This window comes from Peromyscus californicus, unplaced genomic scaffold, assembly GCF_007827085.1.
Source record: "Peromyscus californicus insignis strain IS unplaced genomic scaffold, ASM782708v3 Scaffold_21__1_contigs__length_65335640, whole genome shotgun sequence".
Taxonomy (NCBI): domain Eukaryota; kingdom Metazoa; phylum Chordata; class Mammalia; order Rodentia; family Cricetidae; genus Peromyscus; species Peromyscus californicus.
The window spans coordinates 57968340-57996175 of record NW_026294514.1 but is presented as its reverse complement, the minus strand read 5'-3'; the positions used below and the strand labels follow the sequence as shown (position 1 = coordinate 57996175).

The window sequence follows — 27836 nt, the reverse complement described above, 5'->3', positions numbered from 1 at the left end:
GGTCCTGGGTTCTATAAGAAAGCAGGCTGGCCGGGCAGTAGTGGCACACGCCTTTGATCCCAGCACTTGGGAGGCAGAGGCAGGCGGATCTCTGTGAGTTTGAGGCCAGCCTGGTCTACAGAGTGAGTTCCAGGACAGCCAAGACTATTACACAGAGAAACTCTGTCTCAAAAAACCAAGAAAGAGAGAGAGAGAGAGAGAGAGAGAGAGAGAGAGAGAGAGAGAGAGAGAGGAAGGAAGGAAGAAGGAAGGAAGGAAGGAAGGAAGGAAGGAGGGAAGGAAGGAAGGAAAGAGAAAGAAAGAAAGGAAGAAATAAAGAAAGAAAGAAAGAAAGAAAGAAAGAAAAAAGAAAGAAAGAAAGAAAGAAAGAAAGAAAGAAAGAAAGAAAGCAAACTTACATGCGTTGTTGACTCTCATGGGAGGCCTTACCCTTTCTGAAGAGTGGATCAGAGATTAGAAAGGAGGTGGGGGGAGAGAGAACAGGAGGAGAGGGGGAGGGGAAACTGGTTGGAATATAAAATAAATTTTAAAAATTAATAATAAAAAAAAGAAAGAAAGAAGGTTGAACAAGCCATGGGAAGCAAACCAGTAAGCAGCTCCCCTCCATGACCTGCCTCCATCAGCTCCTGCCTCCAGGATCCTGCCCTGTTTGAGTTCCTGTCCTGGCTTCCTTCAGTGATGAACAGCAATGTGAAGTGTGAGCCAAATAAACCCTTTCCTCCCCAACCTGCTTTTCGGTCATGGTGTTTCATTGCAGCAACAGAAACCCTCACTAGGACACCACCTGAACAGGCATTGTCCCAAAGAGGGTGAGCCAGTGAGTGACAGGTGCAGGAGAGGATGCTGTGGGCAGGCATCGGGGTAACACAGCCACTCCCAGTGAGGGGCCACCTCCCATGCACTAGGTTGACTGAGATGCTGAACAGTGGTGAGAATATGGAGAAAACAGAACTCATAACCCTGTGGTGGGAATAGAAGACAGGGCAGACACATTAAAAAAAAATTAGTTCAGCAGCTCTTCAAACTAAGTTAGTTTACCGCATTTCAGCATTTCCATTTCTACACACCTAAGAGACGTGAATGTATATGGGTTTGTGTGTGTGTGTGTGTGTGTGTTCAGAGGCTTGTACTCATAGTAGCAGTATTAATAACATCCAAAGGGTGGAAGCAACATAGGTATCCATCAGACAGTGAGTGAAGAGCCAGCAAGATGGCTCAGCAGGTAAAGGTGCCGTGGCCAGGGCTGACAACCTGAGTTCAATCAGGAACTCACATGGTGGAAGGAGAGAACCAACTCCCACAGATTGACCTCTGACCTCCTCACACGTGCCATGAAATGTGTGGGCACACACCATCCTTGTTTCATTCCTCTTGATGTGATAAAACACTGACCAAAAGCAACTTAGGGGAAACAAGGTTTATCTGGCTTACCCTTCTGGGTCACAGTCCACCATTAAGGGAAGTCAGGGCAGGAACTCAAGGCAGGAACCTGAAAGCGAGCTGTAGAGGAACACTGTTTGCAGGCTCACTCACAGGCCTGTGCCTAGCTACCTTTCTTATACAGCCCAAGATTGTCTCCCTAGGGAATGGTGCTGCCCACAGTGGGCTGGCCTCTCTGCCTCAATAATCAAAACAATCCCCCACAGACAATCTGAGAAAGATAATTACTAGATTGAGACTCCTTTGTCAGGTGATTCTAGGCTATGGCAAGTTGGCATTTAATGATATCTAGGACACAAACACACACACAAACATCTACAATAAAAATATGAAAAGTTTCAGTGATGGGTGCATAAGCAAACTATAATAGTAATATAAGATGATATTAATTGTCTATAAGAAAGATAGTGCTCCAGCTTGGGTAGACTTTGAAAACCTCATGCTGAGCAAGCCAGTAACCTGTATTCCTCCATGGCCTCTGCTTCAGTTCCTGCCTCCAGGTTCCTGCTTTTAGTTCCTTCCCTGACTTGCTTCAGTGATGAACTATGATGTGGAAGTGTAAGCAAAATAAACCCTTTCTTCCCTGGCCTCAAAATAAAAATCTTCATGCTAAGTGAAAGAAGCCTGGCACACACAAAAAAATCACACGGTATATGATACCTCTGCATACATTGTCTGAGAAGATAAGTCTACAGGGACAAACAGATGCATGGTCACTGAGTGCTAGGAGGCAGCGAAGAATACAATGAGATAAGACAGGACAAGGTAAAGAGAAACTGAGGACACAAGTCGTGTGCACCAGCTAAGCAATGGAGAAGCATGGGGCAAGACAGGCGCCTGAGCACCCAGGATGGGGTTGGGTGTGACACTGGTCTCTCAGTGATAAACCTCGAGATTTGGAATTGGTCACCCACTCCTGAGCTGGTAAAATGAGAATAACACCCAATTTCTGGTGTCACAGGGTTACCATGGAGACCAATAGAAGTAAGTAGAAATGTTTCAAAGACCAGAGAGTGTTCTGGCAGACATAACTCACATGGAGCTTTGGGATGACAGAGCCACTCAGGCTGGTTTCAGCCCAGAACCCTTTCCACAGTTGCCTCCTTGGCACCTTGGATAAGGCAAGTGCCACTTGCCAGGGCAATGTCAGGTCTGTGCGGTGCTCCCAGGTGAAGCCACTCTGTGTACTGTGATGAGAGCTTGCAACCCTAAATGGGACAGGATATCCACACCTTTGTCAACCCCAGCTAGTGACCAGGACTGGAGAGATGAGCCCCCTCAAGAGAGTCTGGTGACAGATGAAAAGCGTTCTACAGAGGGGAAAAAGCAGGAATGAGGAATCCCTCCAGAAGTTGTCCGGGAACAGGGGACCATCAGGAGCTGCGTGGGTGGATGACATAGCAATGAGTAACTGAGGAGAGCCAGGATCACATCCCATCCTCTCAGTGTGACCACAGACAGGGAGTGGCTGGAGCCCTGAGTGGGGGTCAGTGAGGCATGCCCAACAGCCATTCAGAGGAACTGGCAAAGGAGTGTCCTGTTCCAGCTGCCACCTCAGCCCTCCCTCAGGCAAAGTAAATGAGATACTCACTAAAGCCGTTAGTGAGGGCTGCCACTGATTCATGGTTTATAAGCACCGGTGAAGGGCTTTTTCCATTGGCTGCAGTCATGGATGGCTAAGAAGCTGTAAACAGCGCCCGTCACCATGGGTGAGCCTCCCCACCTCAGTGTTTCCTCAGCTCACCTTTCCAACCATGGGCATGGTCACTGGACACCCAAAAAACTACCCCATCACTTCTGTCCTGCACAGCTTGCGCCTCCAGTTAGTGCTTAGCGGCCGTCCGAGGCACGTGTCCAATCTGCTACTGAGATATGGGAGAAGCAGTGGGTGGACTGCAGCCCGTTCCCTAGAGAGACTGAAAGGGGTCAGGTAAGGAGGGGTGTCTTCTCCAATGGGCTTGCCGGGCCATTAGCCTGGTTGTATCATTGCTTCATTCATTCAGTGAATGAGGGATGAGAGATACAAATCACGATCAAATACACATGGTTCTCAGTGTGGGGAAAAGGCTTTCCGATTCTTAGGACATCCTCTGTACCCTTGTCACCTTTACTCTCCCAGGAAAATGACTCCCTCCAGGTATCCTGAATAGAGATGCTGGTAACTGTGCCCTCTCATAGCTTCAGCCGAGGTTCTGCAGCCCAGAAGAACCCCATTTGAGGGGGACTATCATGACTAATCTTAGAGCTGTTGGGACCCTGATGTGTCACAGCTCTTCACTGTGGGTAAGACCAAGAGCTCGTGCAGACACACCACTGTCTCCCACCACCCCCGTGTCCTTTCTCAGGGCCGAGAAAGCCCATCTCTCTGAAGCTTCAACTACTGCCAGGCAAAGCCTACGCTAGAGCCTCTCTCAGAAGCTGGTCCAGAGTGGAGCCCAGCACCAAAGGCTGGCAGAGACGGAGTGCAGGGCATCTTAGTGTGTGCTCTAGAGCTGCTGAGCCGCACCCAACATGAACCCCTTCCATACCCCCTACCCTCACCTGCGACCCTCCCTCCTTACCAGCGTCTCGCACTGGATCGGCCATTTTCAGGAGCGCCTACTATTGGATCTGCTTCCAGGCAGCCAGACCTAAGATATAGTGAGCCGGGTCTGACTCAAATCCCAGCTTCATGGCCTCTCTAGCCAGGTACTCCACCTCCCCAGGTTTCAGTATTCTGTAACAGAAGCATGATAGCAGCACTGCCTGGGAGGGTATCCTGCAAACGGGCTGGGCGGGCTATCACAGTGAAGTGGTTGGCCCCTCAAAAGTGTCTGAAGATGCCATCATTCTGCAAGACAGCGATGGGCAGGTGGCCAGCTCTGAGCTACCTATCAGACTGGACTTCACAAAGCAAGAGTCTGTGTCTTCTAGAATCTTCCAAATGGCTATATCTCAACCCTTTAGGACCTACAGGATGCCATCTTTGCCAGTTAAGATGGAGCAAGACAAATAACTGCTTTCCTCCATGATCACAGGATTCATATCCAAGCTCCCTGGGGGCAGCTGAGCCCATTGTCATACTGTGGGGTGGTACCGGCCCCTCTCAGGAGAACAGTGCTTCAGACTTCCTCCTGCCCATGGCTTCCGAGAAAGAGTGACATGTGACTTTGATTCTAGGAGCCCCCTGGAGTATGGCAATTTCCAAGGTGTCCCTTAGAGGTAGGGTACACACCTCCTACTTCCTACATTTCCCATATTTGAACAGTCCCTTGGCTTATGACTTTCTGTGTCGTGTTACTATAAACCCCATCTCTTTTGCCAGAGGCGAGGACTCCATCAGCACACACTATAAAAGTGTCCCCTGCCCAGGCTTTCAGCGTCAGCCAGGCCAGGCTGCAAAACATACCTAACAAGGACCATTTTCTGCAGACTGATGCTCCAGACAAGAATCATGCCTAATTTTCAAAAGCAATTACCCCTCCTAATTGCCTCTCTCCCTGCCTCCAGGTATTATCCAGCTGATCTCTCTTGACTTCCTCTCACGACTGTCTGTAGAGAGAGGGCCCATACATATAGTAAGGAATCGTTAATCACTTTAGAAAAGAAATATTGTAGATGATGTATTCATTGGTTTATTTTAATTAAATACAACGTATAGATTCTGTGAACAGGAATTCCTGGAAAGAAGCTGTGTCTGCAAAAGCTGAGGGACTAATTAGGACTTCAGTGCCTGGAGAGGCTGGAGTGCTGCAGGTCCAGAACCTCGTTGCATTTACCCTGGGCTAACCTAACATCCCGATACACTTAAAGACCTTTGGGATGTGTTAACAAAACCCTGTTCTCCACCAGTCAGCGCTGAGTGTCGTCAGGCAGCATCTGAAGCCTCTAGCTGAAATCTCTCTCTACCATGCTGCAAACACCTACTTATGCTTCTCCCGATCTATTTGAACAGTCCCTTGGCTTATGACTTTCTGTGTCGTGTTACTATAAAAAACTTCATGAAACTTCTTCCATATTGGAGCATGGTATTTAGGGTAACCTAAATCTGTGTTCCTAGACCATGCTCACTCCAATTTGGCTCTAGACTAAACCCTTATTCTCTACAAGGTGAGAACTGTGCCTTTGGGTCAACGGTTCTCAGAAACGAGTTCTGAGAGTCTTTATGGAGATGTTTCCTCTCTGGTGGGGGGAGGGGGGGCTAAGGTAGGTGTCTTGTAGCTTTCTGGAACTGTGGGAGACTTGGGGTTTATACACAAGGCTCTGTAGTTCAGAGATGATCATGTCCTTTCTCCCTTCCCCATAGTGTCAGCATCTGACATGCCAGGGGGCCAAGGTCAGCTTTTATTCCTCTCATCCCTAAGGGGTCCATATGACATCCAAACCCACCCCTCCAGCCATATACACTTTCCAGCTGTGCCTGGGTGGGTGTCTGTATGCTTATATATGTCTCCTATAAATAAGCAACTCTGATGTTCCTCATTTATTGTCACACTCCTCTCCAGAAGCTCCCCCTCCCCACACCTCATCTTTAAGTAAGGCGAAGCTGGGAACATCAAGGTTCCAAATGGAACATCCTGATACCCTGCAGGGGCGCCAGTGCAGGCAGCTGAAACTCCAGCATTGCCAGAAAAGCCAGAGATCTCACTTTAATGTAAAATATGACTCTTGCATGTGGCAGGAAGTCTTTCTTGAAACAAACACATCCTGCAGGTCTCTAACTGTAACCTTCCCCAGAGAAAGGAGACAGCTGGGGTCTGGATAGTGGAAGACATGCCTGTGTCTGTCATATGTTCTCCAGCAAGGAAGAGGGAGGCCAGGGGAGAACTCACAGGTCCCTCCCAGTTCTGGGTTTCTGATCTCTCTGCTTCTCCTCCCTGGCCCCAAAATATCCAGACTTACATTTTACATCCCCTCTTGGTGTCATTTTATTAGAATATTAACTAAATTATAAATGCGTCTGTTCAATGAGAGTCTGGTAATGAAATTTTAACTAACTACCAGATTTCCGACTGTTTTCCATTGACCCATATATTAAAATAGCAAAAGCCTTTGGTCTCTGGAGGGTTCTGGACAAATCAGGATCCAGTAGAAATGACGCTCCCGTTGTGGAATTTCACTAGGCAACGGGCTCCAAACAGAACATGCTAACACTTCTGAGGACAAATGCAGTCCTTCTGCCTCCTTCTCCCTCTGCCACTTTCCTGTATCCAGTTTCTTTGCTGTTTTATTTTTAACATTACCTCTAAGTGTCTGTGTGTTTTTACTACTATAATTTAAGTACCCACCCCTTACAATGGTTCTTTCTGAGTCACCACATTATCATGCTGGTCACTTCTTTGGAATATGGCTGTACCATCTCAAAATGCTCACCTAAGAGGAGCAATGAATCCCTGCTTTATTACCAGGGTCTAGGTGTTCCAGGGATGGTTTAGGGGTCAGTTTTAGCAGGAGGTCAGGAAGGATAACTGGTCAACCTCAGAAAAAGCCCAGTTCAAGTGGGAGAAAAGCCAATGTCAAGATCCAATGGATTTGTGAGTTGGGAGTGGGATTTGGGAACTAGTAGAGACCATAAACTTAGGTTGTCAATGTGGAGCCATCAGAAGAGAATTCTGTGCCACTATACCCACTCTGCACCACACAGAGTGCAAATATAGATGTTTCTCAACTCATCACGGAGTCAGCTCCCCTAACACACCTTCACTCAAAAATAGCAACTGTGGAAAAATGCATTTAGTACCCTAACCTACTGAAAATGCTCCCTTAGCCACACAGCCCACGGCAGACGTCATTTATACCCCTTGTGGTCATCAAATTAACTGCTCTGCTTTCATGGTCATTGCTCAGAAACACCAGAAGATCAGAGCACACACCATTAGCCCATGGAAAGGTCGACAGCTGAGTCTGAGGTTCGGTTTCTACTGAATTGTGTGTTTTGTACACATGAGTCATCACAAATTGGGGACTGCCTCTACCTTTGAGTAGCAGGTGCCCTCATCTGCAGAGCCATCCCACCAGCCTTCACCCTTTAAATGAACACAAATTGTGAAATGACCCTTCCTCCATGCAGTTTATTATCCCTCCTTTCAATGTCTACAAACATACATCACCACACAGCACTCATCACTCAGGTACTTAGGTAAGAAAGAAGGATGTGCCAAGAGTACAGGGAGCATAGGGTGCCACATGTTAGCCCCCAAAAGATATGTCCAGACTCTATTCCCCTGAGCCCCAGAATATGAGCTTCTTTGATAACAAAATAAAATAGAAGAATCTCTGTAGATACAATGAAGGATTTTGAGACTAGATTGTCTTAGGTTACCTGACTCATAAAACCAATAAATAATGTCCTCATAAGAAATCAAAGCAGCCGGGCGATGGTGGCGCACGCCTTTAATCCCAGCACTCGGGAGGCAGAGCCAGGCGGATCTCTGTGAGTTCGAGGCCAGCCTGGACTACCAAGTGAGTTCCAGGAAAGGCGCAAAGCTACACAGAGAAACCCTGTCTCGAAAGACAAAAAAAAAAAAAATCAAAGCATGGTGCATCTGGAGAGATGCCCCAGCAGTTAAGGGCACTTACTGGCCTTGAAGAGAACTGGGATTCAGTTTCCGGCATGCTCTTGGAGGCTCACAACGACCTGTAACTACAACTCTGAGGGTTATGATGCCCTCTTCTGACCTCCATGAGTGCTACACTCCTGTGGTGCATACACACACTCATATACATAAAACTAAAATGTCTAGAAGAAATAAAAGTTTGAGGGCACAGGCACAGCGAGAGGTAGGAGCCATGTGTGAATAGAGTCATAAACTAGAGGGATGCAGCCACCAGCAAGGGCCACCTGGAGCCTGTGGAAGGAACAGGGCCCTTCTAGCCCCTGATCTCAGAGTTCTGGCCTCCTGGACACTGGAAAACACATTTCTGTAGGCTTCAACCACAAGAATTGAATTATCCTACAAGACACTCAAAGGAACCCACCCTTGGAAAGAGTCTCAACTGATAGTGGAAAGGACTGGATGAGGGCCACTGGCTTGGGTGTCATCTAGACCCCCATGGTCCAGAGGAGCACATTGTACTCACCACTGTAGTGATTATATATTCTGCAATCAAATACCCGACAAAGGCAGCTGAAGACTGTATTTGGCTAACCTGCCCAGGTCATACAGTCCATCATCATCAGGGCAGGGAAGGCAGGCTGGTAGGAGCAGGAGGCAGCTGGTCACAAGGCACCCACAGTCAAGAAACAGAGGAGATGAGTATTTGTGCCCAGCTTACTCCCTCTTTTTTATTCAGTTCAAGACCCCAGAGCATAATATGGTACCCTTCACATTCAGGGTGCATCTCTCCCTAGTATAGACATTCCCACACACATGCCCAGAGATTTGCTTCCAGGGTGATTGTGAACCCCGGAAGGCAGCTGGGATTAGCTACTACAGGTCTTTTTACTTTTTGAGAAGCCAGGATCCTGACTGTCACTCCTGATAACCAATGACCCAGTGTACCTTGGGGATTTCTGATGCGCAGGCTGCCAGAGCTACGTGCTGTCACCAACCACTCAGTGGAACATGAGCTGATTGAAGCCCCTGTCTCCTCTGAGTTCTCACCAGGCTTCTCAGTCTTCTCTAAGGAGCCTCAACCCCAACATCACAGGACACAGCATGCTGGGGGTGGGGGAAGAAAAGCCCTATTGATTTGGGACTTTGGGGTCATACTAAATTCAGCCCAATAAGCCTCTTCCAAATAGAAAAGGGGAACAAATGCCCTGTTACAGTTTGTTTTTACATTTTCAACTCAAAGGAAAATATCTAGAGCAGCTGAAGTTTTAAGAACCTGGAGAAAAAAAACTCTTCCATTCCTACCACCTCCAAAATAAAATCACCCTTTAGCAAAGACATCAGGAAAATAAAAATACTAAATATCACATCCAGAAAAACCTGGTGGTATTTACAGCCAAAAGTCGCACTAGGAGGCAGGAAGTGAGAGAGGCATAGAAAAGGTAGGGGACATAGGGCCCTGAGGGAAGGATATGTGTGAGTAGCTGCCTGGCTGCCACAGTACCCAGGAAGGCTCATGGAAGCCACAGATGCCATAGAGAAAGGCGTCCTCCACCCAGGCAACAAGGTCAGGGTTCCTGGAACCAGGGAGCGGCATAACGGCCAACAACAAGCCTCAGCCAGGCTCCACACCCCTGCGACAAGGAGATGAGTCGTTTATTCCCTGGGCAAAGCCATGCTCAAAGAGCAAAGGTACAGAGACACCACAGAGAGCATTTCAGAAGGGCCAACTGAAAACCAGGGAGGAAAGAAGCCATGGACACTGGACACAGAACACCGGTCCTTCCCTCTTACCCAGGAAACCCCAGCAATGCCTCATCCACAGAGATAGGTAGATGGCCATTTTCTAGAAAAATCAGCCAGCCTCCAAATAAAACAGCCTCAGAAACCACCTGCTACTAGTCCCTAGTGAGCACACCAGCTGGCCTCCAGGTTACTGCAGAACAGCCCAAGCCATCCATATTTAGGGACCATCCCACAACTATCCATGTTTAGGGACCATTCCACAGCCATCCATGTTTAGGGACCATCCCACAGCCATCCATGTTTCGAGACCATCCCACAGGCATCCGTGTTTAGAGATCATCCCACAGGCATCCATGTTTAAAACCATCCCACAACCATCCCAAGGCCCGGAGCTTTTGTTGTTGTTGATGACGATGTTTTATTTTATTTATTGGTGTGTGTGTCTCTCTGTGTGTGTGTGTGTGTGTGTGTGTGTGTGTGTGTGTGTGTGTGTGTGTGTGTGTGTTATGGCAGCACCTCCGTGGGGGTCAGAGAACAAGTTTGTGAAGTTGGTCCTCCCTTTCTATGTTTATGTGGGTTCCAAGGACTGAACCCAGGTTACCAGACTTGCACAGCAAGTACCTTTACCTGCTGAGCGATCTCTCCAGCCCGTAGACCCTAATTTCAAACAATGCCTAACACTAACGTCAAAGGCCACGTCAGTCAATAAATGGTGAAATGGGAAGAACCTGAGTTAGGACCAACAGTGAAGATCAACAGAGCTGAGAAAATCCTCCGAGAAAGCAGCACAAAAATAAAAAGAATTATATAGTGGAAAGTCAACTAGATAGAGCCATTAAAGCCTCTAGATGTGGAAGGGAAAATTCTGAAGGAACTAACAGGAAACTTTCTGGAAATAAAGAACTTTTAATTAAAGCTAATGAGCAAAAGATTTGGACAAGTTCGGCAAAGATTTGGACAAAGTAGGCAAAGATTTGGACAAAGTAGGCAAAGATTTGGACAAGGTCGGCAAAGATTTGGACAAAGTAGGCAAAGATTTGGACAAGGTCGGCAAAGATTTGGACAAAGTAGGCAAAGATTTGGACAAGGTTGGCAAAGATTTGGACAAAGTAGGCAAAGATCTGGACAAGGTAGGCAAAGATTTGGACAAGGTCGGCAAAGATTTGGACAAAGTAGGCAAAGATTTGGACAAAGTAGGCAAAGATTTGAACAAGGTCGGCAAAGATTTGGACAAAGTAGGCAAAGATCTGGACAAGGTAGGCAAAGATTTGGACAAGGTCGGCAAAGATTTGGACAAAGTAGGCAAAGATTTGGACAAGGTCGGCAAAGATTTGGACAAAGTAGGCAAAGATTTGGACAAGGTTGGCAAAGATTTGGACAAAGTAGGCAAAGATCTGGACAAGGTAGGCAAAGATTTGGACAAGGTCGGCAAAGATTTGGACAAAGTAGGCAAAGATTTGGACAAAGTAGGCAAAGATTTGAACAAGGTCGGCAAAGATTTGGACAAAGTAGGCAAAGATCTGGACAAGGTCGGCAAAGATTTGGACAAGGTCGGCAAAGATTTGGACAAAGTAGGCAAAGATCTGGACAAGGTAGGCAAAGATTTGGACAAGGTCGGCAAAGATTTGGACAAAGTAGGCAAAGATTTGGACAAAGTAGGCAAAGATTTGGACAAGGTCGACAAAGATCTGGACAAGGTCAGCTAAGCGCTTGCTGCACAAGGACAAAGACTTGAGTTCAAATCCCTAGAACTCATGGAGCACCTCAGGTCACAGACACATTTGCCAGGCATTGTGGTGCACACCTTTAATCCCAGCACTCAGGAAGCAGCAGCAAGCAGATGTCTGTGAGTTCAAGGTTAGCCTGGTCTGTAGTAAGATCCTGACTCAAAAAGCAGACACAAAGACCCAGAAGCCAGGCTGGTGGCTCACACTTGTAAAGCCAGAGTTAGGGAAAATGAGGTGGGAGGATCTCCATGAATTCTACAGAGTCAGTCTGGGCTAGAATAAGACATTATGGGGTGGGGCAGGGGGTGTCTAGAAAACAACAACCACTGGTCTTTGCTGATCACCACACTTCCCCATCTGTGAGCAAAGTTCTTACCCCGGTCTTCATCTACTGCCACTGCTCTATGTGGCCATCACAATTGCTTAATTATTGTTAAAAATTAGGGAAGCATTTGATTCTGTTAATTACCAAAAAAGAAATTAGTCTAAAAGATCTCCACAGTCGAAGCCTTGCCACATGATACTTGTCTGATTCCCCAAACTTAGGAATAATTAATTACCTAATATGTAACAACTCTGAGTCTCCAAGGGCGCAGGTGGGCATGGGAGTGGTGCCCTCAGAGAGCATTGTGCACATTCAAGCTGAAAGCAGTTTTCAGACCCATAAACAATTTTCCAGAATGTTCCCTATTGGTTCCCTCATTTCCCTGCTTTCAGAACTCCTCACACACCAGCAGGAGGTCCTCCAAACGGAGCTACACTTTTCTCTCAGAGTAACAGGGTCTGTGGTGCCACACTCAAGCAGCCACTTAACACCAGCACCGTTTACACCCAGCCAGAGAGGATTCTGCAACCCTGGGGAAGCACAGGCACCCTGCTCTGGGCAGATGCCCAGGTCCATGGCACAGAAGCATCAATGTGCCCCACAACTGGCCGTGAAGAGACCCTTGGGTCACTTGCCAACCATGGAAGTCGGTGTTAGGCAAACAATGGTGCCTGACGGAATGGTGTGCCAAAGAGCAGTGGTGGGTGGAAGAAAAGCATTTGAGCCTGGGCAGCACCAAGCTAGCGGTCATGGCCAGGCAGAAGATAGGCACAGTTCACCCTGGACTTGGATTCTGGCTTCTGTTAGGTGCTGTGGTCCCTGCTGCCCCACCCCGACCCCTGACGACCTGAATCTCTCTAAGCACGGGCTTCTTGCTGAATAGGACCCCACTTGACTCCCCAAAAGACCCTGGATCATCACCACCCCTACTTAAAGAAGGGTCTGGAAGCAGATGGAGTATGGTGTCTCTGTGGAGTAGCCTGGGACAGGAAGAAGACAAGCAGGCAGATCCTGATTGGGCCCCGGCATGCACCCCAGTGCCTGCTCTCACCAGGCTGCAGTAAGTGCCACAGCCCCTCCACCATATGGGCTCCATTCTTTGTAGGTGGGGGCACTGTGTTTTGTCTCCATCTTGAGCAACACCCAGTCCTGATTTCTCAGTTAAAATATCCACAGATGTTCCTTTGAGTGTAACTGCCACAGTGTCGCAAGGAAGCTGAAGAGGAAAGGTATTCAGGGGCATGCGGGGAGCTCACATTCCTCCCAAGAAAACACCAGTTGAGGCAGCCACAGTGTGAACAGATGACCCAGAGCAGGGTTCTCTGCTAGAAGAGGGGAGGGAGGAGAGAAGGGGGGAGGTGGAAAAGGAGAGAGTCAAAGGAAGGGGGAGGGGAGGGAGAGGGGAGGGGGAGGGGAGGGGAGGGGGGGAGGGGGAGGGGAGGGGGAGGGAGGGAAACTAAAGTTGAAAAGCAGAAAGAAGGTCAGCATGCTGCCCATGAAACAGTAAGGCTCAGAGTGGATGCAGAATTTAGCAACCACCCCTCAGCAAGCTCCAGGATTTGGACAGAGATCAGCTGTCCCCTGACTGAGAACAGTTGGCATGTACGGCCATAGGACACTTGCTACATACGCGGTTAACTGCAATTGGCTCCTTGGTTCTGGCCCTGTAAAAGCTGAGGCCAAAAGAATTGAGTTGTGCAAGCCATACACTGGGGTGGGGAGCACCAAGAAGGACAGAGGGGAGAGGGGTAGAAGGCAAAGAGAGCTGCTGCAGCAATGGCTGTGATACCTGGCAGGCAGGAGTGGGCGGGAGGAGGCTGGACCTTAGCACAGTTCCAAGAAGGGAAGTCCTCAAGCCAGCTTTACATTAGAGGAGCCCATGGTTCACAGGAACTGGCTGGGGACAGGATCCCATACACACTCCTGCAGTCACTCTGGGCTAGAAACAGTCCTCCAGAAGTGTGACCTTAGAGAAGCCAGCTGGACTTCTCAAGGAACAGTAGCCCTTTAGCAACTGACCTTTACCAGAGCAGACTGTGCGTGTGGACGACCCCCAAGACTGACCCTCATCTGCCTCTGCTGCTGCTGCTGCTCTGCAGTCCTTGCCCTGGCTCCAACCTTCCCCCATTGCTGCTCATACAGACCCACCAGAGGAATCCCCAAGGAAGGTGTCCCCATCCCACAGTGACGTCACAGCGCCTCGGAGCACCTCCCACAGCAGAAATGCAGCTTGTGTCCCCTGGGCCAGCTGCCTCCTCACCCAGAGAGCAGTTCAACCCCGGAGTCTGTCCATGGCACTCTTTTCTGTGCTGTGGTCACACACACGACTCAGATATCCGTGTAACAAAAGGATGGATGGGACTGAGAGCAGGCTCAGTGGTGTATCACATGACTGAGTGTAGCTCTGGGTTCGATCCCTAACACCAGGAGGGAAAGATAAATAAACAGAAGAGTGTTGAATTTTTAACTTGTCAAATTATCCTAATTAAAATGGATTTCAAAACTCGAAGGAAACCTTAACTCATCATGTTAGAATATGAAACAGCCAGATTTTTTGCTTGATTAATATCACAAAAAACAATCATTTGTATTTTAAAAATTCCAGTCGAAGGGATGAAAGAGATGGTTTATCAATCAAGAGCATGAGCTGCTCTTGGAGAGGACCTGAGTTCAGTTCCCAGCACCCACACTGGGCAGCTCAAACCACTATAACTGCAGCTCCAGGGACTCTGACACCCTCTCTGGCCTCCTCCAACATCTGTACTGATAGGCACACACCTCTGCATAGACATATGCATACATATACATAATTAAAAATAAATCTTTCTTAAAATCAAGTTGTTATATACACTTGCTAATGGACTGGCCATCTGAAGCCTTGGGGAGGCTCTCAGCTTCATTCTTGTTGGCCAAGGGTTTGTGATACACAAAAGTGCATGCTTGTGTGGTTTGAGTTTTTGTAAGCACCCACACTTACTTCCTGGGCCAAGGTTACTTGACAGGGTGAAAAATTAAGCCAGGCTCAGGTTGGAGGGGCCACGGCAAGATTGAGGCTGTGACAATTTTATCGAAAGCAATCCGACTTTTTATACCCTCATCAGAAACAGAGTATAGTGGCAATTTCCAGAATCAATACGATTGTAGTTGTCAGGATACGGTGCCATTTGCAAGCGATGCAGGGTGCACAGATTAACGTCTAGGACCAATTGTCCTGGCAAGCTCCCCTGCTGCTGCCTTGACTTCAAGGAAACATACAGAGAAACACAAAGTGGCCTGAATGCTTCATTAACTGAAGGCACACAGTGCCCCAGGAGCCATGGACTCTGACCTAAAAAACCTATTATGCATGCCACTCAAGCTAAACCAGGCTGATTTCATGATTTCCCCAAAGGTTTCAGTCTTGCTTTTTTTTTTTTTTTTTTTTTTTTTTTTGGTTTCTGCTAAGCTTTCCAAGTCAAATAACTCCTTAATTATGGGTGTCTAAAAGAGACTTAACAAGAAGTCATGAACCCTTATTTGGAGCTAACAATGCAGAATTCAGCTGTAGTGAAAGAAAGTTTAACATCAATGCAAGGTTGTTGCCAGAGGTTTCAGGGTGTGGCTAAGCCAGGTACACAGCCAGGACTCTTCCCGCAGCTCAGTTAAGCTGCCCTCACACAACACTAAAAGCTAGGTGGGTTGTAAACAATGAAAACCCAAAGTCCACTGTTGTGTGATATTTTGTTTGTGTTCTGACAAATAAAGCTTGCCTGGAGATCAGAGGGCGGGGCTAGCCACTAGTTAACCATAGAGTCAGGCAGTGGCGGCACACGCCTTTAATCTCAGCACTTGGGAGGAGGAAGCAGGGAGATCAGGGGTTCAAGGCCACCCTGGGCTACACAAGATTGAACCATTCTAAATAAGAAACAGAGCTGGGTGGGGGTGGTGCATGCCTTTACTCCCAGCACTATCAGGAGGTGGAGACAGGAATATAAGGCGTGTGGAGACAGGATCACCCTCCATTTGGTCTGAAGATTCATAGAGGTAAGATCTCTCTAATGGTTGCTGCTCTGCTTCTCTGATCTTTCAGCTTTTACCCTAATATCGGACTCTGGGTTTTTATTTAATAAGACTAATTAGGATCTGTGGGGGAACCATCCCCACCTTTTCCCCCCCAGGGTACTCTTGAGGAGTGAGGGATAAGAGATTCAGATAGAAATATAGAGGGGAAAGAGACAGATAGAAACACAGGATAGCTTCGGGAGGGCCTGGATCAATATCCACCAGCCCCTTCTATCTCTTCTAAAGGGCTTTTTAAAGTAATGCCAAGGGACGGAGCAAAAGACCTCCTCCCAGCACAGCCAAGTGCAGACACTTCCAAATACCTGGTGATCCCCATGTGTCAATCTATCTCCTTATGCAGCCCTGCTGGGTAAAGCAAGCTCAGGTCTCACTAGGAAACCTCTGTGGGCTCCCACAAGGATCGCCATTCAGTCCACAACCTTGTCACCAGCAGTTTTGATGTCAGGTGACAGATACTTCCTGGTTCGTAGACACATGGCCCCTCCTCACCCTATCCTCCTGTGGTGGAGGGGGGACTGAATTCCTAGGGGACTGTGAGTGCACTGATGGAGCCGCCACTCTTATGACCTCAGTTACACCCCTAAACTCTCATATGCTCTACCATAGTCTTGGAGCTGGGATTTCAGTGTGTGACATTGAGAATGATACCATATTCTGGTCACAGTGGCTCTGACTGTTAGCTTTAATTGCCAACTTGACACAATCTAGAATCACCTGGGAAGAAAGTCTCAAGGACAGATTGTCTACATAGGGTTGGTCTGTGGACATGTCTGGAGGAATGTTGTCTTAACTGTGTTGATTGATGTGGGAAGACTCAGCACAATGTGGGTGGTGTCATCCCCTAGGCATGGGTCATAAGCTGTATAGGAATAGAGAAATCAAGCTTAAGCACAAACAAGCCTGAGTGAGGAGAATTACAGGCCAGAATTCCGCAAAGGGTCTGCACAGTGCTGTAGCAACTGGGACATGCAGGATAAGGAGCCAGACCCTCCTCAGAACTTACATGTTTCTGAACACAAGTGTTTCTTCTCATTCCTAGGTGCTTCTTGACCTGAGCAGACTCTCAGGAGGCTAGAAGAGAACCCAAGAACGTTCCACTCCTAGCTGAGGAGTTGATGCCTGTGGGGGAGGGAAAGGCTTCTTAAGGGATGCAGCCCCTGGAAGGTTCTCCCTCTGGAGGATGCTCACACACACAGCCACACACCCAATCATCCACTCACCCACGTAGCCATAAGCATACATGCACACACTTACCCACACACACACATGCACACACATACCCATACACACACAATACCTACACACATATACCCACCCACCCCCACATACACACATTCACACACACATACATATCTACCTACATACCCACCCCACCCACACACACCTATTCACACACACACACACACACGCACACACACACGCACACACTAGCAGCACCTAATGGACTTCCTGGGTTAAAGGAAAGAGCATATGAGGTGAAAAGGGAGAAGTGGAGGGAGAGGAGTTGGAGAGAAGGAGGAAATGGATGTGATTGAAACTCATCATACACATGTATGACATTCTCAAAAAAAATTAAATTTTAAAAATGTGGAAATAAGTGCCCCTCGGCATGCCAAGATGGAAGATTAGGGAAAATATGATCTCTGTGACCCGTCACTGAATGGGAAGTTTTATTTATTCAACTGTTCCCTGTTATTTTCCTTCCAGGACAGGCTGAAAGTGAGTTTAGTCTGTGGGACCCTGTGGCTGGGAAGAGCAGGGCAGCCAGAGACCTGTACCTGCCCTCCCAAAGCACCTCCCTCTCCCCGTCCTCCCTCTCGTCCCCCATTCCTCCTGTCTCCCCTCACCTTCCATTCTTCTTCACTGTCCTCCTCCCTTTCCAACCTCCCCTCTCCTTCCCCTCCCTCCTCCCTCCTCTTCCCTGATGTCCCTCCTGAAGAGCATTGCCTTCGTGTGCCCCTCCTCTTCTTCTTCCTCCTCTTCCTCTTCCTCCTCCTCCTCTGAGACCTCAGCTTAGCCACTTTCTCGAACTCATCCTTAGTGAGCCTGGGAGAAACCCATATGTAGTGGAAACTTCCATGGAACTTTTGACATCTCATCCATTTCCCAACATCCACGGCAAAACCCCCTAAGTTACATTTCCATCAAAGATCGTGAAAAAGTCTTTTCAGGAAATTCTGGTGCTCTCTGCTCTGCTGTTCCGGCCAGAGCCACTGCGGTGTGGCCAGGAGGACGGCTGCAAATGGGTTTGCAGAAGCTGAGCAGGGGCAGGCCAGAGAGATCCTGGCACATTGCAAAGCAAGGCCCACTGACCTCATGAGCCACTCCTCAAAGCCCTCAGCCAGCAGACACCACCCCACCTTCACTTAGACAATGGCCAAGTCCGTTCCTCTGATGCCCAAATGTCGCAGTATCATCTGAGTGGCATTCAGCTCCAGCATTTGTTCAGCAGTGTGTAATGTCAAGATGCTGCATTCCGGCCCTGCACCGTGTCCTGGGAGAAGGGTGTGAGCAGGTGAGGACTGTGCCCACAGGTGGCTCTACTGAAGGGTGGAGCCCACACATAAGGGATGAGAGAAACAGCTGAGTATGCCTTGGTGGCCCAGCCAAGGGCCCTTCATCTTGTCCTGGGTCCCAGGGACTTTGCTGTGCCCTGTTTATTTCCTAATGGCTCATGGGTTTGAATTTTAATGATAGGGTCTGTTTGGAGTCACATTTGTATAAGATGAGGTTTAAGTTTTGATTCATTTTCTGGGGAATATTCTCTTCCCCAGAAAGAGTCTCCATGGTCCCTTCTAACCTCTATACGGTTTCTGCAGGTTGAACCCATGTTCATACTCATCCTGGAAAGCTGTGGGAGCATTCACAAGCAGTGTGGAGCGCTTAGCTGTGTGCTGTCCTGTGGGAGTCACCAGGACTGTAGAAGGAACTTCGAGTCCCCTAGGCCTGGGATAGCCCTTTGCAGTCCCAAACCAATTCTTCTCCTGCTACCTGGCCCCACACAAGCCCTCCAGATCACCCAGATCTGCCAAAGCTATCTGAACCCCCACATTGTACACTGCCACCCTCAAGGTGCTGTGGGGGTTGGGACCGCAGAGCACATGGTGGGGGGACAGGGGGGACAAGAAAACCTGAAGACAGTGCTGGGGGAAGATGCACTTGGGGTCCCTGCCAGGCCACAAGGTCTGATGTCAACCACGCTGGTGTTTTCTAAGCCCTCTCTCTGGAGCTGAGGTCTTCTGTCCTCAAAGAGGCCCGTCCTGTCTCTAAATAGTGTATCGCCCTCCCCTCATGCTGCTGACGAGGCCCATTTCCTCTTCAGGCCCCTGCAGAAAATGAAAAACATCTGGGAACCATCTGCAAACGCAGACACGAGAGCACTCGAGGCTCTGGGCTGCACCGCCCCCCCCCCCCCCCCCCGAGTTAAGGCGCTAAGTGGAGACAGGCCATCTTCTTCAGCAGCCTGGGGGTGGCTCTCCTTCCCCCCCTTCACAGGCCTGCTGAGCTCTGCCCACCAGGGGAAGAAGCCAACCCTCACACCAGTCTCTCTGTCTTTCTGTGTCCCTTGTACTCCCGTGGGACAATGACAAGACTGGGTGAGGGATCACTGGCTACACTTTGACCTGGACTCTGGAATATCGTGGAGCTCAAAGGCTGGGGAGGGGCTGCCTGGTCCTGAAACGGGCGTAGCTGAGGCAGGAAAGAGCACATATTATATGCACTGTAAAGGTGACAAGACATCAGAGAGGTCTCCCGGAGCCTAGCCAATGTCTGGACATCCAGACTGCACATTTACAGTCCAGCCAGCCAGCGGGACTTGGGAAGGAAAGATAAGAACGCCCAACTTTACTAAAGTGACCAGTGTGTCCTACCTGCAACCAATGGGCAATAGCCACCAGCCTGAGCCGTCCCCAGGCTATTTAGGAACGGAGGCATGGAGAAATCTCGAGTGATTTGGGCAATCCAACTAGCTGAATGCTCACTCGGACAAGGGACCATCCTTAGAAACGTAGGTTCACCTTAAGCCATGCAAAAGAGGCAGAATAATCATTCTTTAATGAGATGCTGTACTTGTCCTTTCCAGAATCCCACTGCTAGTCTGCCTGCTTTCTGAATTATTCAGGAAAGTGTAACTTTTCCTTTTCCTCCATCTCTTGTCTAAGCATACATTACGTTATTAATTATTATTAATACATTGGTTTTCCCGGCATTCAGGGTTTCCATGCTTTCTCTAGAGCTCCCCTCTGTACCACGTGTGTCTGCCGTGTGGCTGCCCACCATGCCAGCCTCAACGGCATGGATTTCTTCCTTCTCTCCTCCGTTCTCCTCCTCTGGGTGGCAGCTCAAATTTACAGCTGGCCTGCCCCGGGCTTTCCTTTAAACTCTAATAAAATTGTCCTTGAGCTTCCGTTTGAGTGCGTTCTTAAATTATGTTATTAATGATGCGTAGAACCCCAAGAAGAGACCCTGATTTCTCCTGTATTCAGAGAAAGGAAGGAAGAGAGGGAGGGAGGGAGGGAGGGAGGAAGGAAGGAAGGAAGGAAGGAAGGAAGGAAGAAGGGAGGGGGAGGAAAGGAGGGAGGGAGGGAAGCCAATACTTCTGAAATTCACACAGCCTTTCATAGACATTACCTCATGTCACTCTTCAGAAAGCCCTCAGGGGACCGTTCTGGACCAGAACCACAGCTGTCAGAGAAGCTGGACAGTGTGTCTAGTGCAACAGAGCAAAGCGGGGCCGTGGAGTCAAGCCAGGGGCTCTCTCCTCTGCTAGATGCTAGCATCAGGCTGAGCGAACACCCCCTGTACCCCAGTCTCCCTTTTCCCTTCTGTCCTTGCACCAGGGCCTGAAGCTCTAAGCCTGGGGGCTCTCCTTGCGCTCAAGACCGCACAGCTGGCACACTGGTCAGACAAAGACTTAGGGGATTGAGGTCCCCTGAGCATTTCTATCAATAACAAGCCAGAGCTAGGAAATGAGCAACCCACTGTCTTAGCCCTTGACACCTCCACAGAATACCTAAACAGTCACCAAGAGGCCCCCATAAGGCCACAGTGGCCATCTGCTTATTTAGACACTGTGGTGGTTTGAATGTAGTTGGCCTCCATAATCTCATAGGGAGTGGCACTATTAGGAGGTGTGGTCTTGTTGGAGGAAGTATGTCACTGTGGGGGTGGGCTTTGAGGTCTCTCTTGCTCCAACTTCGCTTAGTATGACAGGGTCCACTTTCTGGTGCCTTCTGATGAAGATGAGCCAGCGCCATGTCTGCCTGCTCCCCACCATGAGGATAATGGACTGAACCTCTGAACTGTAAGGGAGCCACCTCAGTTGTTTCCTTTACAAAAGTGGCTGTGCTCATGGTGTCTCTTCACAGCAATAAAAATCCTAAGACACACACCCTGCCTTGCTGCTCTAGCCCCGTTCTCCCCTAGATCACCTCCCAAATAAATGACTTAAACTCCCTTTTTCTCTCAGTCCGGCTCTAAGGAATCCCAAGTTGGATCGCCCGCACACACTAGTAAACTGCTCCGTCAAGGGCTGGGGATGTAGTTCCATTGATGGAGCATTTGCCTAGCAGACCCCAAGGCCTGGTTCCATCCCTAGCGCTGCATTGAACCAAGTGTGGAAGTGCACATCTGCAATCCTGACACTCAGGAGGTTGGATCAGGGGGACCAAACGGTCAAAGTTATTGGGGCTAGCCTGGGATACATGAGACATTATTTCTAAAAAGGAGGAAGGAGAGGGATGAGGAAGATGAGGAAGAAGAGGGGGGAGGAGGCTGGAGAGGAGGAGGGGAGAGGAAGAGGTAACTACTGAGGCCAATCAAGCAGATGTGAGTAATTGTCACATGCACACACTAAGCAGGCCAGACATTGCTTCAGCTTCGGGAGATCTGGCACATTCAGGGCAATATGGCCATAGACAGATCTAACCAATTTTCTATAGCAGGTAAATCACATGCGGTGCCCAGCCAGGGCATCAGAGAGCAGTGCACAGCCACCCTGACCTCCCTTCCCCTCCTCACACAGTTTCAGAGACAGATGTGGCTAGTAACCACAGACCCTTCCTCTGCAGCAGTGTCCAAGCTACTGGGAGGGTGCCAAGACCTACGAGCCATGTCTATCCCCAGCCAAGTACATTGGGCACAGTGGCAGGCGTGGTTCTGGTTGCCCTCTCCAGCCCATGGGCTCAACAGGTTCACAAAGTCATCAGCAGATGTCCGTCGTAAGTTCCCCAGGCCCCCAAAGGCTAATTTCCCCCTTGGCCGGAGCTGTGCTGAAATGTAGGCTCCGAAGCCCCCAGGTCTCTCAGCTACTCCATGTAAGAGATAGAGACGCAGAATTCTGAGCCGTTCGCATGGAACCTGGCCCACCTGGCTGAGTGGTAAGCTAAAAATAGGCATGACTCACACTGGGCTGGGAGGGTGGACCACAGTTCCAGCAAGAGCACACCCTCCCCCCCCACCACCCCAGCACCACCTAAGGCAGCCAAGGAGCAGAAGCCCGTGTGTACCCTATGTGCAGCCCAGCGTGGGCAGGACACAGAGTGCACGTCTCTGGCACCAACCTTCTGTGAGTCACATGGTCAGGGAGGGCCCTGGGGCCGGCGCCTCACATTCTGCTGAGTATATCTGGATCCATCTGGCCAGGCGCTGGATCCCGCTTGGAGTCCCTGGATAAACACATCCCGTCACTTAGGAAAACAGAATTCGATTTTCCTTACTTGATGAAGAAAACCTCTAGGGGGTAGTTACAAAAATGTGTGCTGGGTTAGGGGAGTGTGGGTTTGCTGGCTAACTGAAACAGGAAGCCTAGGGTCTTAGCACGGCACAATACAAAGAAAGGTGCGTGAGGCAAAGCAAGAGAGAGAGAAAAGAGCCCCAGTGAATGTACGTTCACAATGGCCAGATGCTACGGTTACAGATGCTCAGGTTTACACACTGGCTCAGTTCCAAGGCTGTCTCCAAGGTGACTGTTTGGAGTTTGGGATGGATTTTCCCACAGCAACTGCTCATTGTCAGTAACGTTAACCCATCGATGACTTTCGCCAATCGCCAAGGAACTGAATCCATCATTGCTTCACTTTCCCAGGCCCTCTCACATCTATGTATCATCACTTCTGTGAGAAACTGATGCTCATGAATACAGCAAGGGATTCTCTCTTGTTCCTCTATAGCCTTCACCTCTATGGGCAGAACGTGGGTTCCCAGGGACGGGTGGTGGAGAAAGATGGCTGAGCTAAGTGTGACGGCCAGGCCACATCAAGCTCTGCTAAGACGGTGTTTCTGAGCCTCAGTCACTTCACCTGCACACAGTGCCAGCTCGTGCTACTGTCCTTGGAATTATTAAGTGATAGAAAGTATGCAGTGCCCAAGGAACAGTGCTTGACAAGCGTTGACTGTCGACTCCACTTTTATACACAGAGGAGAGAATTCAAGGGGAATTTCAACATGTCCTTAACTAAGGGATGAACCATTTTGCTCTTAATCTGATCATCATGCCTCATTTATGGCATTCTCTAACAAGGATCTAATGGTGGATGGATGGGTGGATGGATAGATGGATGAGTGAGTGGGTGGGTGGGTGGGTGGGTGGATGAATGGGCAGATAAAAAGACGGACATGTGGGTGGAGATCATACACATCCTGTCTCCTGAGAGTTTAGTACCCTTCTCCTAGACTCTTATCAGTTGCTTTTCTCCCTGCTGTGACAAAATACCTACCAATAATGACTTAAGGAATGAAGAGTAGATTTTGGCTCACCATTGGGGGTGTACTCCATCATGGTAGGGAGTTATGGCTGCAGAAGCTTGGTCTGGCCACACTGGACCAGTCCCGTTGCATCCGTAGTGAGGAAGCAGCAACCTATGAAGACTCAGGCTCAGCTCGTTTTCTCCTTTTTGTTCAGTCTTTGACTCTGGCCCTACGGAACGGTGCTGCCCACTCCTAGGGTAGAGCTTCCCTCCTCAGTTAACCTGAGGTAGCTAGCATTATCTAATCCTTCACAGATGTGCCCAGAGGCTTGTTTCCATGGTGATTTTAGAACCTGTCAAGCTGAAGGTACTAGCCATCACAGACTGCCTCCCAGCTCCACCATGGACCTTGAAGCAATTGAATCCCATCTACTGATCGCAATTGTGTGACCTCTGGCTCTGAGGAGTCTTCATTCTGCTCCAGCCCTTCTCTAGGTCTTTGCCTCACCGCTGGTCCCCAGGGCCATGTCCATGGAGGCGGTTTCCATGGCTATCCCTCAATCCAATTATCTTTCTCTCTAGTCTCTCTGAAAGTCATTCTCCCATAAAGTTAGCTCTCATTTCCCCACACACACACCTCCAGCCTTGGTCTCTTATCTGAGAGGCAAAGTCAAGTTGAGTCTTCCTGAGGATTATTGTCATGTTCAGATCCCATCGGTACTTTAAGTCAAACCCCAGATGTCCTCTTGTTCGTGTTTACTGCCTCAAGCATTTCTGCTACTCCCCCTCCTTGGTCTCCATTCCCTAATAACTGTAGTTCCCTCTCAATGGCAGGTTTGCAGGAGCCAAAGTCCCACCCCTTCCTTTCCTCTGATTCTCCCATCTGATTAGTCAAGAAATGGAGGTGACCATATTGTATCTGCACATCCTGCCATCAGGGGAATTCAAATTTGTCCCCTGAGGGCTCTAACTCACTAATCTCTTTATATGAAAAACAAAACAAACAAAAAAAACATTAACAGCATCACTGACATACTCCCCAGTCACAGTTCCCAACATGTTATTAGTGTCTCTTTCATGGTGTTGGTTGTCTGTTGCTCCTGAAAACCACATCCATATTGAGTGGCTGAGAGCAGCCCTCACTCTATCCCCTCCTGTGGTTCAGCTGGGTGGTGTTCTGCTGCATTTGGGTGTTGACTGGAACAGTTACCCTGGGGACTTACTAGAGCATCCAAGATGTCTCGCACACATTTGAAACCCTCCCATTGGGATCACTAAGCAGAGCATCAGTCCTCTCCTTGTTGTCTGAGCTTCTCTCTTCTCTGTGTGGTAGGTCAGAGCTTCCAAATAATGGAACAGCATCAGCTATAAACTGTGTCCGTAACCAAAACAGCGTCATTCCAGTCACATTCTGTTGGTTCAAGGGAGAACTGAACAGGAGGAAGTTTCACAAGGCTGTGAGCATCAGGAGGTGTGGTTCACTGGGGCCACCCTTCAAGACTAGTTTCCATACAGTCCATACAGTCTTGAGTAGTCAGTAGCCTCTGCCATCCATAGCCATCAATATTTCTAAATTTTGGTATTCAGAGTCATCCTGATGGAAGAAAGGAGGAGAAGGGGAGGGAGGGGAGGAAGGAGGGAGAGAGGGAGAGAAGGAGGGAGGGAGGGAGGGAGGAAGGGAGGGAGGGAGGGAGGGAGGGAAAGAGAGAGAGAGAGAGTTTAAGTGTCTATTGAGAAGTAAAACATCACTTATACTCATTCTATTGGCCAAGACAAGTCACTTGACTACAGGAAGCCTTAGAGGTGAGACTGTGTTTACTCCTAGGTTGGTCTAAACTGTCTCTTGGCTGCTTCCTATTTCCCACACAGAAGTACAGCCAATATCAGTGAGCACAAGCAAGACCTTCACACTCCTGTGAGTGAGTGTGGGCACTGGGCTACCCTCTCCTGGAAGGCAGTGTGCTTGTCAGTTCTGTCAACTTGATACAACCTAAAGTCACCTGGGAAGAAAGTCCTGATGAGAAATTATCAAGCCGTCCTGTGGGAGTGTCCGTGGAGAGTTGCCTTGATTGTTAAATGGTGTAGGAAGAGCCAGTCCATTGTGGGTGGCACCATTCCCTAGACAGGTTATCCTGAACAGTGTAAGGGAGGAGAAAGCTAGCTGAAAATAACAAGCAGGCAAGCAGAGATGCATGCATTTTTTCTTCAGCTCTTGCCTGTGGGTTTGATGTGACCTGCTTCAAGCTCCTACCACTGTAAAGTCTCCACAGTGACAGACTAAAACTTGGAATTGCAAGCTTTTCCTAAGTTGCTTTCTGTCAGGACATTTCATCACAGTAACAGAAATGAAGCTAGAACAGGCAGGATGGGCTCCCACATTTGTGCTTGCCAGACTGAACATGGGGACCACATAGACCTTCTGACTCTAAGATTCAGTAAGAATTACTCAGCCAGAGAAAAATAAAGGCTTAGTAACCTCCGGATACCAACTTCCCATCTTCCTTCCCAAGTTCTGTGGTGTTGGCCGAAGGGGAAGGAATTCATTCCACTCAAGGGTGGAGGCTGCTTCTGTGAGGGTGACTTGTATGAGGGCCACGGTTCCCACCTAGTTAAGGAGAACACACAGCGTCATTGTGGGTGGCATATTTGGTCACCGCGGGCAGGTCGATTGGCCACTCAGAGCAGGTCGATTGGTGCACTCTTTTTACAACATGGGGCCATATTAGAGAAAAGCCACAGGGAAATCCAAGAACAACAAGACATTTGACCTATAAGTGAAGGTGGAAAGGAGGAGGATTAACAGGCCAAAGGCACAGGAAATGACTCAGGATCAGATGCCCCAGGCCATCTAGGGCAAGGACATAGAAGTCCAATATGCCTGGATTTGGGCACTGACTCCATCATTTCCCAGTCGTGGGCCTTCGTCATGTTTCTCTGAATATTACTTTTCTCATCTATAAAATCAGTCACATTAGTTTTCTCATGGGGTTCTTATGACCAAGAAAGGGGAGGTGCCAGGCTACCAGGAGATACTTGGTCAATATCTACATGGTGGCTGTTATGTGGGAAGCTGAGGAAGTTTTGAGCGGATGTGTCAAGAGCGGATTAAGTCCTGAGTGAATGTGTGTTGCTGAAATGGGAATAGACATGTTAAGGACCCCATGCCTCAGATCCATGGGAAATTGGCAAAGCCATATGGATCAGGCTCAAGAATTGGCAAAGCCTTCCTCTGGTCCAAGTATGAGTGCTTATAAATGATTGACTGGTGTGTGTGAAAGCTGGCAACTGCGGCTTCCTCCTCCCTGGGGGCTTACAGTCTGAAACTGCACCCACAGACACCTCCCTCTGAGAATGCCTAAGTTCTTCCCCGCATGCTGTGCATAATAAGCATGACGAGGTGTTGGAGCCCACCGAGGTTTCCTAGTGGCTTTACCCAGCAGGGCTGCATAAGAGGTTGATTGGACCACAGGCCTGGGGACCAGGTGTTTGGAAGGGTCTACACTTGGCTGTATCTCGCAAGGGGGAGATCTTTTGCCTCTCCCCTTGGCATTGTAATAAAAAGTCCTTTTGAATAAAGTTCTGGGCTGGTAGGTTTTGACCCAGGCCCTCCCGAGGCGATCCTGTGTTTCTGTCTTTCCTCTCGTTGTCTAGGTATCTCTTTCTAAGTATTTCCCACTTCTCCCTGCTCAAGAGTACCCTGGACGTAAAAGTGGAGGTTGGTCCCCCACAATGAAGTTCTATGCTATTATGCAGTATTGGGGTTGCTCTATCAGTTTTCACAGCCCACCCAAACCTAGATTTTCCATATGTGTCTGTCAGTCCTTTCTTCATTCCCTCCCCATTCCCAGTCAGGTTTCTAGACCCAAGCAACAAAAAACACAATCAACCTGTCAAATTATTCCCATGCCACCCTCTATTGGAACAGCATGATTTCCACACACCATTGGGTTGAGAGGAGAAATCATAGTTAATAACGCAACAGCTCAATCCTGATGTATCATGGAAGATCCTCTTAGCTTTAGCCACGCCACTCTCTTCTGTCATGTACCTGCCTCACATCACATAGCCCATCTAGATGCATGCCTTTGAGTTGGGCTGATTATGGGATATTTATACAATCAACAAAGGAACTTAAGCAAGCTGAAGCCACCCCAGGAAGTACTGAGTCCAAGGAAATGTGGAAGAGCTGAGACCAGAAGAGCAAGAGCCAGGAAGTTCCTGCAGAGGTGGGCTCAGTGAGGGTCATGCTTCATGCTCTAAGTGTCCCCAAGTCACTTAGAAGATAGCCTGGCTCAGCAGAATGTGTGGTCTGGGA

At 48.8% G+C, this 27836-nt stretch overlaps 1 long non-coding RNA gene across 1 annotated transcript in view; it reads right to left on the bottom strand.

Moving 5' to 3' along the window:
- LOC128117904 (uncharacterized) overlaps nt 1-22637 on the bottom strand; it is a 34455-nt gene extending 11818 nt beyond the window's left edge. The window contains exons 1-2 of the long non-coding RNA XR_008220940.1: nt 22397-22637; nt 16837-16952 (exon numbers count right to left, since the gene is read on the bottom strand). This is a non-coding gene — a long non-coding RNA (uncharacterized LOC128117904). The remainder of the gene's footprint in view (nt 1-16836; nt 16953-22396) is intronic.
- Between the last annotated feature and the right edge of the window lie 5199 nt (nt 22638-27836).